Here is a 17460-nt window from a genome sequence, read left to right on the forward strand (position 1 = left end):
TTTCTCAGGATCTTTGTTAAAATGAGTAATGTCAGCAAAGAGTTCTCTCCAAGTCTCGTTGCAGTATTCGCTATGATAGCCGGCTACTTGTTACACCAGGAGCCACGTTCATTTATGATGCTGTAAAACAAACAGAGCACTCGCTCCTTCCCACATTTCTTTGTTCTGTGCAGTACAAAGGAATGTGGGGAGACCACACTTAAGTTTGGGTTTGTGGGAGTGTTTTGTTTGGAGTTTCTTGGGGGGCTTTTTCTTTTGTATTTTGGGGGGTGGGGATTGAAGGCTTTTGCCATAAACACACCAAAGAGCAAAAAAAAAAGCCAGCAGAAATGTTGATTTGGGTAACCAGAATTGACACGAGCATACAAAATACACTGTTTAAGTTTAGTGTGCTTTTCAAAGTAATAGCCTAAACACATCAGAATGGGTCTGATGGCACCTAAAATTATCATTCTTAGCAAACCAAGCGGGTAAATGGGGCAATAAATCATCATATACAGGAAAAGGACACACTTGGATTAATTTATTCCTAACATTACTGGAAGACTACAACTTTGAGATCCCAGTTGTACAGCTGAAATCCCAGACTTGTGTAACAAGAACTAACTGCCCTCTTTTGTGCAAGTGTGGCTAGATGACACGGCTGCTGAAAGCTCCAGCAATTACAGCTTGGCCAGCTTTCAGATGAATAAAATGCCAGTGTGGGAAGGGTGAAATGTTAGTACCAGCTTTGGATTACTGCCATGATATTTTCCACTATGAAGACTCCAACTTCCTAGAGGGAATGCTTTGTTGTCTTCTGCCAGAATCCTTAAATCGACAAATATTGACAATTACATCTGATTATAAAAGTGTAGCCTGAAACTATGTCATTAAGTATTTTAAAACATCTGTATATGCAAACTTTTTAAGGGGAGTTTGTCTGTAGTGCAGGATCTGTGAATTGACATCAGTGTAAGAATCCCTGAGCGGAGATTCTGTAAATGCCATTGGAAGTAGCTCATAAGCTCTTTTATTGCGAATTATATTCTCAGTTGTCCAATCTCTTTGCTTAGTTATATCCTCATTCCTGCTGTTGTTGTCATTGTAAAATCCCTCTCCTTTGGAAACAGAGTTCGTAAAACCTGTTTGGGGGGAGAAAGGTGGGGCTTCTTTAGGCCTTGGCTTCAAATCACATATGGCTGCTGATCTTGTTATTGCTGAGCAGATGCTGGGTATTTCCAGTTTGTTGTAAATCTGTTGGAAACAATGAAAGGGGCTCGTTACAGCCCTGTAAGAAGGAGGAAAAGGAGAGGGAGAAGAGATATTTGTTTCTATGCTCTGAATTACTTAAATTGTGCTCCCCAAGGAAATCTGGTGTGTATGACCAGGGAGCAATAGTTTGGTCTCAGCAGTGACAGCAGTAACTACTGAAACTGTACATTATCGCATTCTTCACATAACTCAAGTCTTCCAAAGAGATTTTGTGTGAGTGTTAGAGATACTGAAGCCTCTGTAGTAATGGATGCATGAATTAGCCTGGTGAAATTTAAAAATTACATGCATTTCTATTCAGAGAACAAATTATGCCAACATGAACTGGCAGGCAACAATGCTTTGGGGCTGTTTTATAAAATGGCAGAGTCAAGGTTTTGCCACTCTCACCCTTTCTGAAAAATCCAGACTCATATAAAAAGCTTCTTTTGCTGTGTTAGCATAATTTTGTTGATTTTATTGTATAGGTGACTTAAATTCTATTCATACAGCTAATTTGATCAGAATACATGATCTGAACAAGATCATGCTATATGATTTAAAAGGTTTCAGTAGTTGGTGAACTTCATTCATGACTTAATTCACCTCTTAATGTTAGAACTAATCAGTTTAAATACAGGACCTTGAGAATATAATTCAATTTTCATAGATCAGGTCTTCAAGTAGGATTCACGCAGACACAGAATAGATACCCACGTGGGGGGGCCTTCAAAGTGTAGTTATTTGTTACTACATAGCCATGCCAAAATGCTTTAAATAAATGTTAGTTCTCACTAAGCATTGTGTCAAGTGGAAACTCTCATGCCAGTTTATTGCTGTCAGTGGGAGGAACAGGAGGAAGCTCTCAAGAAGTAGCTGAGCGTCACTGGAGAAGTTTGTGTACGGTGGGATCCCAGCCAGGGGCAACTGAAATGAGTCCATGTTTTTGCTGTTAGATTTTGTCCCTTCCCCCAATTTATATCCCATCTGAGGCAGTTTAAATAATGCTCAGTGGAAGACAGTTTAATAATGCTCAGTGGTTTTTGCTAGGTCCACTCAAATTACTTACCAGCCTAGTTCAGAACTACTCTGCTGTGAAACTTCTGTTCCTACACGTGTTTCTAATGGTCTGGTTACTCTCCTGCTCTGCTCTACTCGAGCTGTCTTTGCCCACCCCTTCCTTTCTACCCTGTCCTTCCAAGGATCTGGAGCAAGGGCTGTGCATGCTAGATGGCCAGTGAAGAGACACTGTTCTCGAAAGCACAAATGGTTCTCATCTCTTGCACCTTGCAAATACTTGCAGGAGGGGATGGTCTCTGCACCCAGGTGCTGCAAGGTGTGTAGGATCCCAGAGGGGAGGAGATACAGTAAGATCATCACCACTGAAAGTGCATTTTAAGGCAGGAGAATAAAAAAAGAGTCCGTAGATCAGAGTAGTATTGAATGCAAACTGTCTCTTATTATTATCTCCAGAGTGGAAAGAACTTAAAGTATCTTGTCACTTAAAAGAGGGATGTGTGGATGCTCAGAAGCATGAAGGTCTGTTCTGTGGTCAGGGCTGATAAAAGATGCTTATAGCTCTGTTTATGTGCTGCTCCATTCTTCTGCAAGCAGCAAGACAGTTACATGCTGTTCTGTACCAAGAGCACATGGTCACCTCTAGTGGAGCTGTGGAATGTGGTTGAAAACCAGCAACTTTGATAAATAACAACAACAAAAAAATTAAATTGTAGAAATAATAATATAAATTGTTCCTATGGAGAATAAAACCTTAAATGTGCCAGCCTAACCAATTGAAGACTTTTGCTTCAAAGTGGGACAACTTATGCTGTGGTTTATGTACTTAAAATAAGTCTGGAGGAGACTCCCTAGATCATCACATCCCACTCATTGCCATCACAGGCACTATACAGTATGTTTATCCAGGCTTGTATTTAGATTCTTTTCCTCGTTTGGTACTGGAAGCCTGTTCCAGGTCCTTGGCTTGCTGATAGCTAGAAATCCAAATAAGAAGCTTTCTCTTAGCTAGTTTATACCCACTTGTTTTCGTGTCAGTTCTGCCTGATGGCTAAAATCCAGTAAGCATTCTGCTGTCAGCAACTCTGCACAGAGGCATCTTAGATTAATAGATCTGAGTGCTCCAGGAACCTTTTGTGGTATGCAGGGATGGTAGGAGTTGCAGAGCTTCAATATATCTGCAACAGTAATTAGTTTTCAGAGGCAGGTCCTAGTGCTGCACATCCTTTTGCTTAAGGTTTTGCTGATTATAGTGAGGATTCAGTTTATTGATGGTCTGCAATAGTTAGATTTGTATTTTGACAATGATTATTTGGTTGGTAAGGGGGGCAATTTGCTTTGGTGTGTGTCTGCAAAGAATTTATATTGCAAAGGGAAAAAACAGGTGAGGAGGAAGGAATTGCTAGTCTTGTTTTGATTGCCTAATAGAGTGATCTTTAACAACATGAGCATTGACATTTGAAAGGAATAAACATTGTATTTTCTTTCCAAATGGCTGCTCTTTATAAAGGTGGCTCACTTGTTAGTTCACTGTCTTAGAATATAGAAAGGAAATTTTGTTTATCTGTCTGTCTTGATTGATGGGTCAATTGCAAATATTATTTTTGTCCAATTAGAACCATAGAGGAGAAGGATGGATCATTTTTGTCAAAGGCACTTCAATTCTTAAAAGGTGCTCAAGCTTTCCAATGTAACATAATTTTTTTTTTCAGCCAGATACAAACATGGAATCAATATCAGCATCCTGGAACTTCATGTTTTATTCCTTGCCCCTATAAATTTCACTTGTTGAGACAACTAGGCAGGCCCTGCTACTAATTAATAAACCACCAGAATGAAACAGTGCAGTGGGAAAGTAACGGGAAAGAAAACAAATTGACTGTTCAGTGGATTTGTAATACTGCAACATGTTTTGTTTTTCTCTAACAATAGGAAATTGCTACACCCACAAAAGCTCTATAATTTAGTGTGTTCTTCTGTTAGTAACCACATCTTTCCTCATCAAGTGGAATCTAGAAGCCTCTTACTGCAACAAAACCAAGGAAAATTGTCACGTCAGAGCAGATCTAATCATTATTGTTATTACAGTAAAGTTTACACACACAAGCATCCAGAAAAGTCATGTCCCTGGGAACTCACACCTGGCATGCTAACCCTTTCATGACTGATGATTTTTGGGCAACCTTTGGTAACTTCAATGGCTACCTAAAACCATGGGGTAAAGCCCATTTAAATTAACACAAGGTCAAGAGTTATTTGTGTAAAGAAATGAAACATAGTGTGCTCTATGTACTTTAAAAGATAGGGAGGATGATAAGAACTTGGCAATGACTTCAGGGTTTATAGTAGAGATGGAATAACTCTGTCATCTCTTTATAGTCTTGCTGGAGACAAAAGGAAAAGCTATGTGGATTAATTTGAAGTCTTGGTAAGGCAACTATAGAGAGAAACCTGTTTTATTCCTGAACTCTGAAGCACCTGAGAGCACTCTGGAGAAGGAAAAAAGGCATCTTTTACCAAGAAAATCTTATGATTCCTCTGGTGAGACTTAAAATGCAACCATATGCACTTGTACATGAGTTTGCAGTGGCTGTGGTCTTTTCACAAAAGATCTCTTCACAGAAGATCTAGAGAAGACTTTACTCATTTTGTCCTGATGAGCTTGTTTCTGAACTGCTGGGTTTCTGCTGAAGTTCTTTAAATGCTCTTGAATCCTGTCTGGTGAGAATGTTGCTGCAGGGTGAAGTTCAAACAAAATTCTCTAGTGCAGGATGATGGTCTAAAAATGTAATTCCAAGAACTGATGTAGAAAAGTATAAGAATAAGGATGAGAATTTGTTGGCCAAAGAAAATGCTATAGCAAGGCTGAGCAGGGTTTGGAGAATCCCTGCCTAAGTTCAGAAAGTGAATCCTTAAACCAAACCACGTGGCCACATCTGGTAAAATGAAGCAAACAGGTCCTTTGAGAAAGGAGACCAACCTCAGGGAAGTATTTGGATTGCCACTTACTAATGCAAACTATTGAATTTACTCAATGAGCACGGTGATGTAGTGGTAAAAGATGGGGGTTATTCATATTTGCAGGCAGTGTGGAAGTTAATGCTAAAGCTGCTGAAAGGGAAGTAGTTTGCCATTTACTTATGTGTGAGTTCTATCACTGTTTTTCCATTTGTGTTTGCTATTTTTTTTTCCTTAGTAACCAATCCTGCTCTGTAGAGTCTGAGTGCTTGGCCATTCAGATGTTCTGCTGGAGGATGGGGATCAAGGCAGCTGGTTTACCTGCAGTCAGCTAGCACTAGTGCTGAGTCTCCTGATCACAGTCTGCTCAGAGCATCTCGAGTATTGGATGCTTCACTACTTACTGAACTAGTTGTTTGATCTTTTTAGCAGGAAACCTATTGTTTAATTTGTAGAACTGAGTTTAGAAACAATTTACTATCCCAAATATTGCACAATTTTTCTATTAAAAGGTTTTTACTGAGAATAAAATTCTGAGATTTGCTTTTTTTCTTTGAAATTTATTTAAAATTGTTAGCTCTGATTCTCTCATTAAGCATTTTTGGCCAAATAAAAAGTCCTCAAAAGCTCTGGTAGTCATAGCCAAATGGGACTCTGAATTGTATTTCCATCTTACAAAAGACGGCTGGAAAGATAACTGTGTGGGAAGTGATCCGCTGCAGGGAACAGTCATGTCCTGGCAGTGAGGATGGACCAGATGACCTAATTTCTCTTTTCCATTAGAGCTGTCTCTCATTCCCCAACTAGTCATGCAAGCACATGACTAACAAGGATAAAAAAATATGGAAAATATATCTCCCAGTGTAACAAATAAATCCTGTTATTCTTGATTCCATCACCTTGAAAGCATTGATTAATTGAATGTCACAGAGTCCTATATCATTATGTTGGTCTTTTAGATGAAACCCTTAAAGCTAACTTTTCATCTGCTCTGCCTGGAATTCAGAACTGCTTCCTCAGCTGCATGAGACATCTGTTTGATGCAGCTGATGAGTGAATACAAGTGAGATATGAGAACCGCTCAAAGAAGCAGTTGCATAGTCTATGGCCTGTTTTAATAATACCCCATACAACTCATCTACAAGATTTTGGAACTGCAGCACTGTGCTGACTACTTCTACATTATCATACCTTGTATACCTATGGCATGGGCTTGCTGTGCCAAGTCACAGCACTGAGGTCTGCAGAGTTGGTTGGACTGGCCTTCAGATGGCTTTTTTGCTGCTGTCTCTAAATCAGCCATGACCTGGCTGTCACGATCCAAAGGAGACTTTTCTTTTTCTTTTGCAAGTAGAATCTTCCCTGACCATTGCCAAATTTTCCTTTCCCATCACTTGGTGCTTCCTGCTGGCTGACTGTTCTCCCTCAGCCAGGTAGTCTGAGGTCTTGCAGTGTCAGATCTTATCTGGAATATGAAGAATTTTGAAATCAGCATTTAGATTATTATCATGGGATAGGTCTTTGAAATACATTTTATTAGCATAACCTCATACTGCAGAGTTTGTACATGAAATCTTTTTCCCTCTTGGTGCATCCAATCTATATCATTCTCCATTAATATTATTCACATCATACCTACAAACAAAACCAAATACCAAAGGCCAAAGAATCCTGACTGTAGCATTAAGATGATAATGGATTACAAGAATGCATTTAGGAATACCTGCAGCTAGGTGGAGAGGTGAGGGTGTACAACATAAAGGACTTTAAAAAGCAGGGTATACCGACCAATAAAACACTATTGCTTTTTTGATGGAAACTACACAGAACCACACTGTTGTCTGAAAGTGGATGTTTACCCTTGAGATCCCTCACAATTCTGATCTCCAATTACTAGATGGATGCTCATCTCGCCAACTGGGATCCAGGAGGAGCTTGCCTCTCAGTTCTATTTTGGAAGAACTGTTACAAATTTTATTTCCTTCTCTGTAAGAGGAAGTGGAGTAGAGTGCTTCTCACTGGAACTTTATGTCATACTTTCTACTATTGCAGAACCAAGGGTTTCTGCAATGCCCAATTCCTCCTGACCTCTTCTTGTGCCTTATTTTTTTAATAGTTGTGGCTTTCAGTCTTTAGGTATTTTGTGTTAGAGGATGTTGAAAGCTGTTTTGTGGCTCAGATTTATTGACTACACATTTTGTGGAGCCTTCTGAAGTTGATGTCTCTTACAGGCCTACCTGCATGTACCAAGCTGGACGAGTCCTGTATTCCATCGGCCCTGCTAATCAGCTCTTTCCTCCTCATGTGGGCCAAAGGAAGTACTCTCTCCACCCTCCCACCTGTGGAGCCAGAGACAAGGACAAGATACAGGCATATCAATTGTTTTCCATGCCCTGCATTCCTCTGCTTAAAGTATTTTCCTGTGCAAAGCTATCACAATTTCTAAAACAGTGAGAAGAAAATCTTCAAGCTCTTAAGAAATAAAAATAAATACACGGGTATCTCATTGGTTAATAAGAAAAATACTACGATAATGAAGAAAGTTTAACATTTAGAAATTAGGAATGTCTGGATACTGTCCTCCCTTTGTGGAAGGAATGACCAAAAATTCAAAACCTTACATTTAACAGCATATGTTCTGTCTGTTCCTACTTGTTTTTTTCCTTGACTTGTGAAGTTTTTCCATGTTTTCCAAATGGAACAGAGAGATTGTTGCTGTCCAGGGAAATTGCCTCAGAGACCTATTTCATTGAGACAAAAGTAACTGGTAGATGTAGTTTGATGTATTTTTCTTTGTTTTTCTTCCTTGACACTCAGCTTTCATATTCACTTGCACCCACCCACTCCCAAAACTCTTATTTGCTATTAGGAATTTGTTTACTTGCTTTCTTAATTTGAAGATCCTTGGCTTAAAAACACTACACATTGCTTTTAAACAATATTGCAGGATGAAATGTATTGGTCTGAGCCTTACAAAGTACAGCAACCCAAAGTTTATGCTGATTAATACTCGCTGCCAGTGGTGTCTGTTTTATTAACTGGGAATTGCTGGGGCACAAAGCTCCAGTGACAGCTTGTTCTCCTGGGCTGTGCCTGCTATGCTGACAACCAGTTCCTGCACTGGATATATGCTCTGGAGGATCCCACTGAGGTCACAGCTATAAGGTCAATTTAGTCCAACACAAATCCATACTGCCTTTGAAACCTTCTGTCTCACCTCTGCTTGTCCCTAGTGTCTCCCTTAGTCTGGCATCAGGCAGCCAGAATGCAAAATCCCATACAAGGATGGACACCTTTCCCTTATCCCTCCCTCAGCCACATGCTGATCCCCACACTGCACAGTTCCACGGGAAGAGAAATGCCTGGGAGGAGAGGCCAGGAGGACTCCTCCTCCGCATGGCAATGCAAATTATGATGGATGAAGTGGCTATCTAACAAAAACCCAAGTATGAGGACTTTTTAACATCTCTATTTGTCAGACTCAGGGCAGGTTTATTTGTCTGGTTTGCTCTGGATTCTGGTTCTGGTCTTACAATGTTAATTGTTGCCTGAAAGTGAGTGATACCAGATTCTAAGTCATTAGGGCTGCATGATCAAGTCTCTTTAGGAGTAATACTTTCCAACAGTGAAAGCTCCCAAGGCTCAAAAGTAAATTGCACAAAAAGAAGAGTTATATCTAAAAGACAAACATTACAAAAGAACCGTGGTATCCTTAGCAGAACTGTCAATCCAAATGACACCCAAGCAGAGCACAGGGATGGTAACCAAACATGTCTTACTACAATTTTCCAGTATTCTGTATGATCCAATTTCTTTCTACGTTCACATCTGGGCTTAAGGGTGAAAAAAAATTTTAAGCATCAAAAGACAAACCTTGCATTCGGTTCTCCCATGATTTATTGTGTGGGAGGCTGTTTCTGTAGTGTTCCAGAATGAAATGTCCTGGTACCAATGCCTGTAATCAAGGAAACAGGAGAATATGGGATTGATGCAAGAAACAAATGATCTGTTAAGTATCCATAGAAAATTAGTTCACCAAAGAAGTTTAACTGATTAAAATGAAACAATCTAGAGCAAGACTCCTATTAAGTTCAGTTGGGAAATCAAGAGGATTTGGAATTATCTCTTTTACAACCTAAAAATGTGCCACATTCATGAAAAGTAAAAGGTGGGAAAATAGTTTCAGTTGTGCTGGTGTTTGTATATGAAATATATATTTTATTTATAAGCATTATATTGTATATTTTTACATGTATTCATGTGTATATATGTTTTTATTTATGAGATGTTACCATGTCTGCTTGCAGAAGACTGACTCATTTCATGTTGGAAATTAGTTATAATCAGATACTAACAACTTTTGGTTACCAAGGACCTAGGCTGACCCCATGCCACTAACTACACATCATTAGCTGTAACTTGCAGTCCTCTGAGCCACTCCTGCCTTTGCATAACTCAGATTTATGGACTCAAACAGAGATAGAAAAATGTTGTTAAATTTTTGCATGAAATACATTGCTTTAATTACAGCATCTTAGGTGAAGACTATTTAGAAACCACATTTGACACAGTAATTACTGGTCATGTTGTCTGGAAAAACAGAAATAGAAGTATAAATCCTTAAAGACAGAGATAAACTATTTTCTGGGTGTTCTTGTAGACTTAGATAAGAATAGCCAATTAAATACCTACTCTTTAAGTAAATTTAGCTTTTCAAATAGCTCATTTGAATATGGTTCAGGTTATTATAGGAAATACTAGAGGTCTGCACAGTAAAACCAGCAATATAAAATACTAATAAAGTCATACAATATAAAAAACTGCTCAGGTTTACTTACTACCATATATGCAGTATCTTTGCATTAATAGGAGCAAGAAAAGTAATACAAAGATCTTACAAAAACATCTCCTAATACTTAATTTGTTTTTCTACATTGCATAAATTGCACACAGACATTTATAAAGTACAGCTGCTGGTTTATGGCTTCATACTTTACTGATTATGATTTTTTTATAGCTTATCATCACACCTTCATTGCTCTTATCATTAGACAATGTTGTCAGCCACTAACAAGGCAAATATTTTAATAAAAGCAGCTTAGTTTCAATAATTCTTTCGAGTCATAAAATCATTAAGGCTGGAAGGACCTATGGAAATCACCTGGTTCAACTCTCTTCCCAGACCAGGTTCCAGCTTCAAAGTGTCTTTCAAACACACATAATGCTAAATTGTCCTTAATACTCTACGTAGCATTAAAAATATTAATGTAGTCAGTTGTTCTCACTAATCCACTAACAAATATGTTAGTGTTATCCTGTGTTAAAAACTCAGCCACTATAATTATTTCATCTTACATAAACAGCAGTGTTGCTGTTTTTTTCTCTCAAGACCTTAATTTCTTTTATTTTTATACTATCTTATTTTTATTTTACACTCCTTACTGCAAAAGCCATTAAGTACAAATATGTTTATATGGTCAGTGGTGATGTTTTTATTCTTGGTGAACTACCATTGCATTCTGAAGGCTTGGTGAATTATGCTTTAGACTACTGCTCAGATATTCAGAAAAGCCAATAATCTGTATTCTTAGGGGAAAAAGACTTGGATTTGTATCAGCTGTGGTAAATGAGAAAACATGTCCAACAGCAACACACTAAAATTCAACTGGCTTAATTTTGTTCTAATAACTTGAGTGTTGTAAAAGGTCCTGAAAAGTGATGTTTTCTTTATTCTTAGTATAATTGCATCAAAAATAGTAGCAATGCATCCTTGCTTACACTGGCTTCAGCAATGTTTCTATCAAAAAAAGAATGGACTTTTGACCAAAAGGATGGTTTAATTTGCAGGGCACAGTCTGCTTATCTTACTAATTCCTACTGGTAAATGACTCTTACAGCAAGGCCTCTGCAAATACAGCTGGAAGAGGCTGGGTACACCTGATCAGTCTGTACTCCTGCCAAAGGTACCCAAGCAGGGTGACCACTGGGAGGTCTCATGGTGCAAACAATGCTGTCTTGAGATGAACAGTGTAAGTGGAGACCCATGGTATTCCATCACAAGTGTTACCACTTCTGTCTGACTTTTCTCAATGACCTCTCTTGGGAGAGACAATCCAGAAATCCAACAACTGTAGACCTTGATTCTGTATAACTATTTACACCTTTCACCCTTTTGGTTACCTGTATTTGTGAACACAAATAAATGAAAAACACCCAACCAACCAGACAACAAAATCAACTATGAGTGTACCTGAGAGTTCAGTGCAATTTAATTACAAATACATACAAGGACAAACCATACTTGCATCATTTAATTAGTCAAACTGGAACAGTTTTTGTGAAGCTCAAAGGGAAAAGGAAAGGAGAAGAAGGTATCAGGGGGACAAGTGCAAGAGTAAAAGCTCTGATGGCACCAGAGAGTTTGAGGGTTTTTTTCTCTGAAACTTTTTCTTGGTCACCTTATTGACCTCCTCATCTTTCATGGCCCCTTTAATGGCCTGTTTCAGGGTCCTTCTTTGCCTTGAGCCCACAGGGTCAGCTTTTCTCAGCATCCCAGAGAAAGCAAGAATGGTTACCCACTGCTGATATCTGACAGCAGAGTAAGTTTGATTCAGCTGAATATATAAAGATATATTTTTTATATATAGTATATAAAAATATATATATATAATCAGGTATACAAGTAGCATAAGATCCGAATCAAGCCTTCTGTATGTGTCTTAGAGATATGAACTGTGTCCTTTGAACCACATTCTTGATGATATTTGTCACACATTTCCTCAGCAACTTCAAAAGAGTTTGAGTCCTTTGATTACAGTGCTGTTTACCTACTATCTTAACTAACAGGCATTTGCTCAGAACAGACATTCTCTCAAAACACTCCCTTTATTATCTTTTCCTTCATGTGCAAAAATACGTTAATTTACAAAGAGCCATATTAACATCCCTGGTTAAATATAAAGCAGTGCTCTTTTGAGAACAAAAATATTAGAAGAGTGATAACCAAGTATGAGTTTCTGTCCTAGATTTGCAGTAAACTCTGTGCCTCTGCTTTCTGCTTTAGAGACCTTAAAAACTTCCTGCCTACCAGTTCTTCACCAATAACAGTATGCAGTCACATGTAAGAAACATGAGCTTGGTCTCACTTTTCATAAAGAAAATTACCTTGTCCCTAAGATCGTCACTTAAAAATGGGTCTAGCTCTGTGCTTGTTTTCAAGTTATTTCCAAGTCCTTTTAAATGGGTGCTTTAAGTCAGCAGGTATATGATAACTATGAGTACTTGGCACTTGCATTGCATATTTAATGTATATCAATATCCATGGTCTACCACTGGAAAACTGATTCACACACAGAAAGGTGAAGAGACTTAGTCGGAGGTCTCCCCACTTCTGTAGAGGTACCTTGAGTTAGTTTCAGCTGAAGAAGTATTTTGGCCAGTGGTTTCCTTACTGTGTCCCGTGAGCCAATGCTATGGGCTCTGCAGAACCACATGGAAACACATTTTTAAGCAGAATTTTAATAACATGTTACAATAAGTTTTCAGAGTTGACTACACTTCAGGGGTCCAAACTGTTTGGAGACTACTGACCTAGTTTGACATTTGTGATTGCAGAATCACCAAAGTGCTCCCAGGTGCCTTATGATGGCACAGCTGTGTTACCAGGGCAATCTAAGCTACAGCTCCATGAATAACACAGCTCAGTGGCATACTTGCTGATCCACAGTGCAGGGTTCTCAAGGCTTTTTACTACCACTACCCAGAGTATGCTTCCAACCAAACTGCTCCAGCTAAGCCAGGAGAAGGATGAGAGCCTGCACAGTTGTAGAAGGGAACCTGCAGCACTGTCCTGCAGCAGAAGTGTCCCTTGGAAGTGCTCTTGCCTCTGCGTTCCTGCTGTGTGTCCTGTATCAGATCGAGCTGGTGAGCAAATCAAAAGCGGTGTAACTGGGCAGGGCTGGGCAATGGCAACTGTGTGAGTCACATTTTAAGCACACAGAACTGAAAGCCCTGCAGTGGAGAGAAATGAGGCACCATGAAAATGAGAGATCAAAGGCATATAAATACTAAGACATATAAAAATAAAGGTTTTGAAATCTCAGTTGATGGGCAGGTGACTCTTGAATCACACATAGGTCTTAAGCAGTTCAAAGGCAGCTCCTGCATCAAAGTTCCGCCATGAGGATGGCCAGTCTGGGTACCCTGAACCCCAACTGTTGGATGAAATGAGCCAGCTGGTGCTCCTGAGCCTGACATCAGTAGGCCGTCTGCAAGTCCAAGACACATACAGGCCTATTTTGCAGTGGTGAACTGCTGTTCCAAATGCAGGCTGCTCACAGAGGTTTCCTTTTCTTTTTGGAAATAGGTGGCATGTGCAAATTCTGGTCACATGAAGATTTTGACATAGTGACCCAAGTCATTTGATGAACTTCTTTTTTTGCAAAGAAATTACTTAGAAATAAATCCTCTTGGTCTCACTCACACCTCAGCTATTCTATCTGAGAAAGAACTGTGAGAAGCTGGATCCAGGTTTTCTTGCTTAGAGTGTGAAATATTTGCTAGCCTGGAGCAGTAATGCTTCACACTTATGTTGCTCAGACACCACTGAGTTGGCAGGGTCAAAAATAAGTATGGAGAATGAAACCTCTGAACAGGTTGAGAGCTTGTTACATTGAGGGCTGCACCAGCTCAGCAAAAAGCTGCCTGCATTCTGCCGGGTCTGAGGTGAATGTGTTCATTCAGCCAGTGGTGCAATTTAGAGGTAACTCTGTCCTGTCCTTCTGCTCCAAAGCCTCTAGGTCACTACAGGAGATCCTCTTGTCCTTTTCTTTTCACTCTGTTGAGGCTTTAAGAAGGTGCCCAGAGGAGCATTCAGACAGACATGCAACTTCTCATTGTACAGGAGGAGAATCTCTGCACCATCCCTTCAAAGCAGGTTTTTTTTAAGAGCATCTGATTCTGCAGGAGGCTCTGGGTGCCTGTTCTCACCATGGAACTCAAGGAAAATGCATGGTCTTACTTGCTTGGCTGAGGCATTTGTCTCTTTTCAAGCAACTCTTGGTGATGCCACATTCCCAAGTGTGGTATACTACAGGTCTAGTTAGGAACAGCAAACAAACTCTAATGCTACATTCCATGTATTCCATGAATTGCTCTCTATTTGAGATCTTGCCAAAAAAACCCCTAGAAGGCATCCATTCCAGCACAGCCTCTTTTTAGCCCACTCTTTTTCAGTTTCTTTGTAATGCAGATGTTACAGCATTCAATACATTAATTTTTCATGGCATGTTTAAGCCTCCACTTACGCTCAAATCCCATATTGCCAACATAGCCAGTGAGGGAAAAAAAATCCCAAGAGTTCTACCTTGCAACTCTCACACATGAGAGTAAACTTCATTTGTGAAGCCATTGAATATTGATTTCAGAGTTTACCCAAAAGAATTTCATTTGTCTCTTATTGTTTCTGTACAGTTCTAAGCCTAAGCAGGGACTGTTCATATGTGTATATAGACACATATACATACACACAGATATAGGACCAAAGAAGTCAGCACAAGGTAGATTGCCAGCAGAACTTTCCAAATCCAAATGTGTGCAAATTTAATCAGTTAAAATTCCTACTAATTAATTTTTTTTTTTAGTACAGGAGATATCCAGTTGTCTAGCTGCCAGGTTTTGCTTGGGCTGCTGGAGTATGCTGGCAATCTGTGTCTCATACACCAAAATAGTACAGCTGGAGACTGTCCCACATTTCATTATTTTCCCCAAGCTCCACATTAGCTGCCTTTACATTAACAATACTCCTGGAATAATATCTGGTCCTAATGTCTGACCAAAAATATTGCCTAGATGAAGTATATTTTATCTTACTGAATACTTGGATTCTCTTTTACTCTATTACAGTTCGCATCAGAGAAGCTTTTTCTCAGGAGAGAAAAGAGAACAAATAAAAATATCAGATGTCCTCTGAAAAGCAGGAATTGGTACCAGAGATGTCAACTTTCAGCAGTGTCTGTGACAGCTGTAGTGTGGGTAAGAGAAATCACTAGGACATATATTAAATCAGTGGAATCAGGAGCCATGGGACATGTTAACATTGATGCTAACAGAACGCTCTCAATTACCAAAAGTGATTTAGGATGAGATTTAAAACTGCATCTTGCTTCCATTTAAATCAATGTCAAAGCTCTTTTTGTCTGAACAGGGCTGGGATGCCTGTGAGAGTAGGAATCACCTTGCCAGAGTGCATGCAGAGATGTCTGTAAAGGTGAGAAAGGCATGTGTGAAACTACCCAGGAAATCATAAAGATGAGTGGTTTGTATTCATCATCCTGTCATGGAGCATTGAAAACTCTGCAAAGTTCCTGAATGGTTTTTCCATTGACATCTGGTGAATCTTAAATATATACGTCCAGTTTTAAGATAGTAGTAAGCTTTAAATATGGAGAGGTGTTTTCTGTTTCCCTGTTAGGACAAAAGTGCACCAGTCAGATGGCAGAAGTATCTTCATTATTTATACATGTGCCACCTTTCCTAAGGACTGGAAAGGGAGAGATGGAAGACTGGCAGCACCATCTCCTGGCAGATATAAGAAACAGGGACCACTTTGTGTCAGAAAGTAGGGCCAAGTAATTTCTTTGTGGATTTTAAAAAGACTGTGGCAGGAAGTAACTTCACAAGAGTATATTCCCTCCCTAGGAAGATTAACTTTGTTATGCTTCAGGGAATAAAAGCATAATGTGTTATTATAATTATGGAGAACACAGGCTCACAATTATGAAGAACAAATTCAGGTTGCTTCTGCCTTTAAAAAACTCCCTCATGTTGATCTCTCTGCTTTCCTTTATATTGCAGTAATAGCAGATTTCAAAACTAGCACAGCAGGTAAATCAGTCAGAAGACCACAGGAGACCAGGAAAGTTCCTCGCAGTCAGAAAATACTGGAATATGTAGATTTCAATAGGTGTAGCCAAATTTCTGTCTTGCTAAGTATATAGGGGAAATGTTGGGAAAAGACTATTAACACTATAAACTGCTGGATCACTAATGTGGAATGCTATTATACATATTTAGAAAGTGACAATAGGCCAAACAATGCTAAGTAAGGGTGAGGCCTTTGAAGTAGTGAAATGCTGTATGGGAAAAAAATTATCTATGGAGATAGAAGAGAAGAGACTAAGTCAGATGACTTGGTGAAGACAGCCATGGAAGAGAACAGAGGAGAAAAAAGAGGTCAGGAAGAGAGGAATTAACAGGAACTTCAGAACTGGTATGCCACAGGAGTCCAGATCTCATTTATCAGAACAGTCTCAACTAGCAAGATGGAGAAGACTTAACCTCATTGATCAGATTGATCAGTCTTCTGCCTTTTAACTCTTGCAGACCTGTCTTGCTGTTAGGTCTCGTGATCCATGGCATGGAACAAACACAAAGCCCTCCTTGTGTTACACAAGCAGAGATATGTTTTGCTTTTGGGGGTTTTTTTTCTGTGTTTTGGAGGTTATTTTATGTTGAGAAACTTCCAAGTGCTTTTAAGGATTTTTTTTTTGCAGATGATCATGAGTGGGAAGAGACTTATGAACTCATTCATTCCATCCTCCTCCCAAAGGAAGAACAATTCTTATAAGTCACCACACTTCCCAGGGCTTCGCCCCACATAGATTCAAAAGCCACACGTAATTCCCATGGGAAAATATGCAGCTTTATGCAGCCTACCTCTCCCACATGGGTGGGGAGGGGCTCTGCTTATCTCTTTAGCTCAGAACCAAGATCAGGACTTTTTCCTTGGGGTATCATTTACTATTCAAACATTCACAAAACAAAGGTAATCCTCCATCTTCCTCCAGGGCCACAGAATTCACCTTCCTTTCCAAGTGAACTGCTAAACCCTATATTTTAGGAATCACTCTAGTTAGTGGATTAACCTCTTTTATCAAACACTTGCTATTAAACCCTTCTTCTGGACAGGCTTAGCTGCCCAGTTATCTGTCACTGCACATCTCTGGCTTTTGTTATTAACACAGGGAAACGCATTTTACTGGTTATGTATATTATACTGTTTTGGGGTTTTTTTAATTCAATGTGCTGTAGTTGTGCTATTCCTCACTGTGCTGGTTTAAGAGTTAACCAGCAGGGGAAATGAACTCAACTCAAAGGAGAGATTATAAGTCAGAATAACAATTTATTAAAATAATACAGTAAGTACCAGATGTATGGCCGTCTTCGCGAGCGAAGATTTGGGAAAGGTCTTTA

General features: G+C 39.3%; 1 long non-coding RNA gene across 2 annotated transcripts in view; it reads right to left on the reverse strand.

Annotated features, from left to right (window-relative positions):
- Positions 1–863: 863 nt before the first annotated feature.
- LOC108498876 overlaps positions 864–17460 on the reverse strand; it is an 18914-nt gene continuing 2317 nt past the window's right edge. Inside the window, exons 2-6 of one of the 2 annotated variants that reach the window (XR_001875339.1) lie at positions 9082–9163; positions 7830–7949; positions 7446–7547; positions 6400–6673; positions 864–1236 (exon numbers count right to left, since the gene is read on the reverse strand). This is a non-coding gene — a long non-coding RNA (uncharacterized LOC108498876). Of the gene's footprint in view, positions 1237–3361; positions 3429–6399; positions 6674–7445; positions 7548–7829; positions 7950–9081; positions 9164–17460 lie in introns of those variants that run through there. The other variant, XR_001875340.1, reaches the window with a different exon arrangement.

Source organism: Lepidothrix coronata, unplaced genomic scaffold (genome assembly GCF_001604755.1).
Source record: "Lepidothrix coronata isolate B3197 unplaced genomic scaffold, Lepidothrix_coronata-1.0 Scaffold65, whole genome shotgun sequence".
Classification (NCBI taxonomy): Eukaryota; Metazoa; Chordata; class Aves; order Passeriformes; family Pipridae; genus Lepidothrix; species Lepidothrix coronata.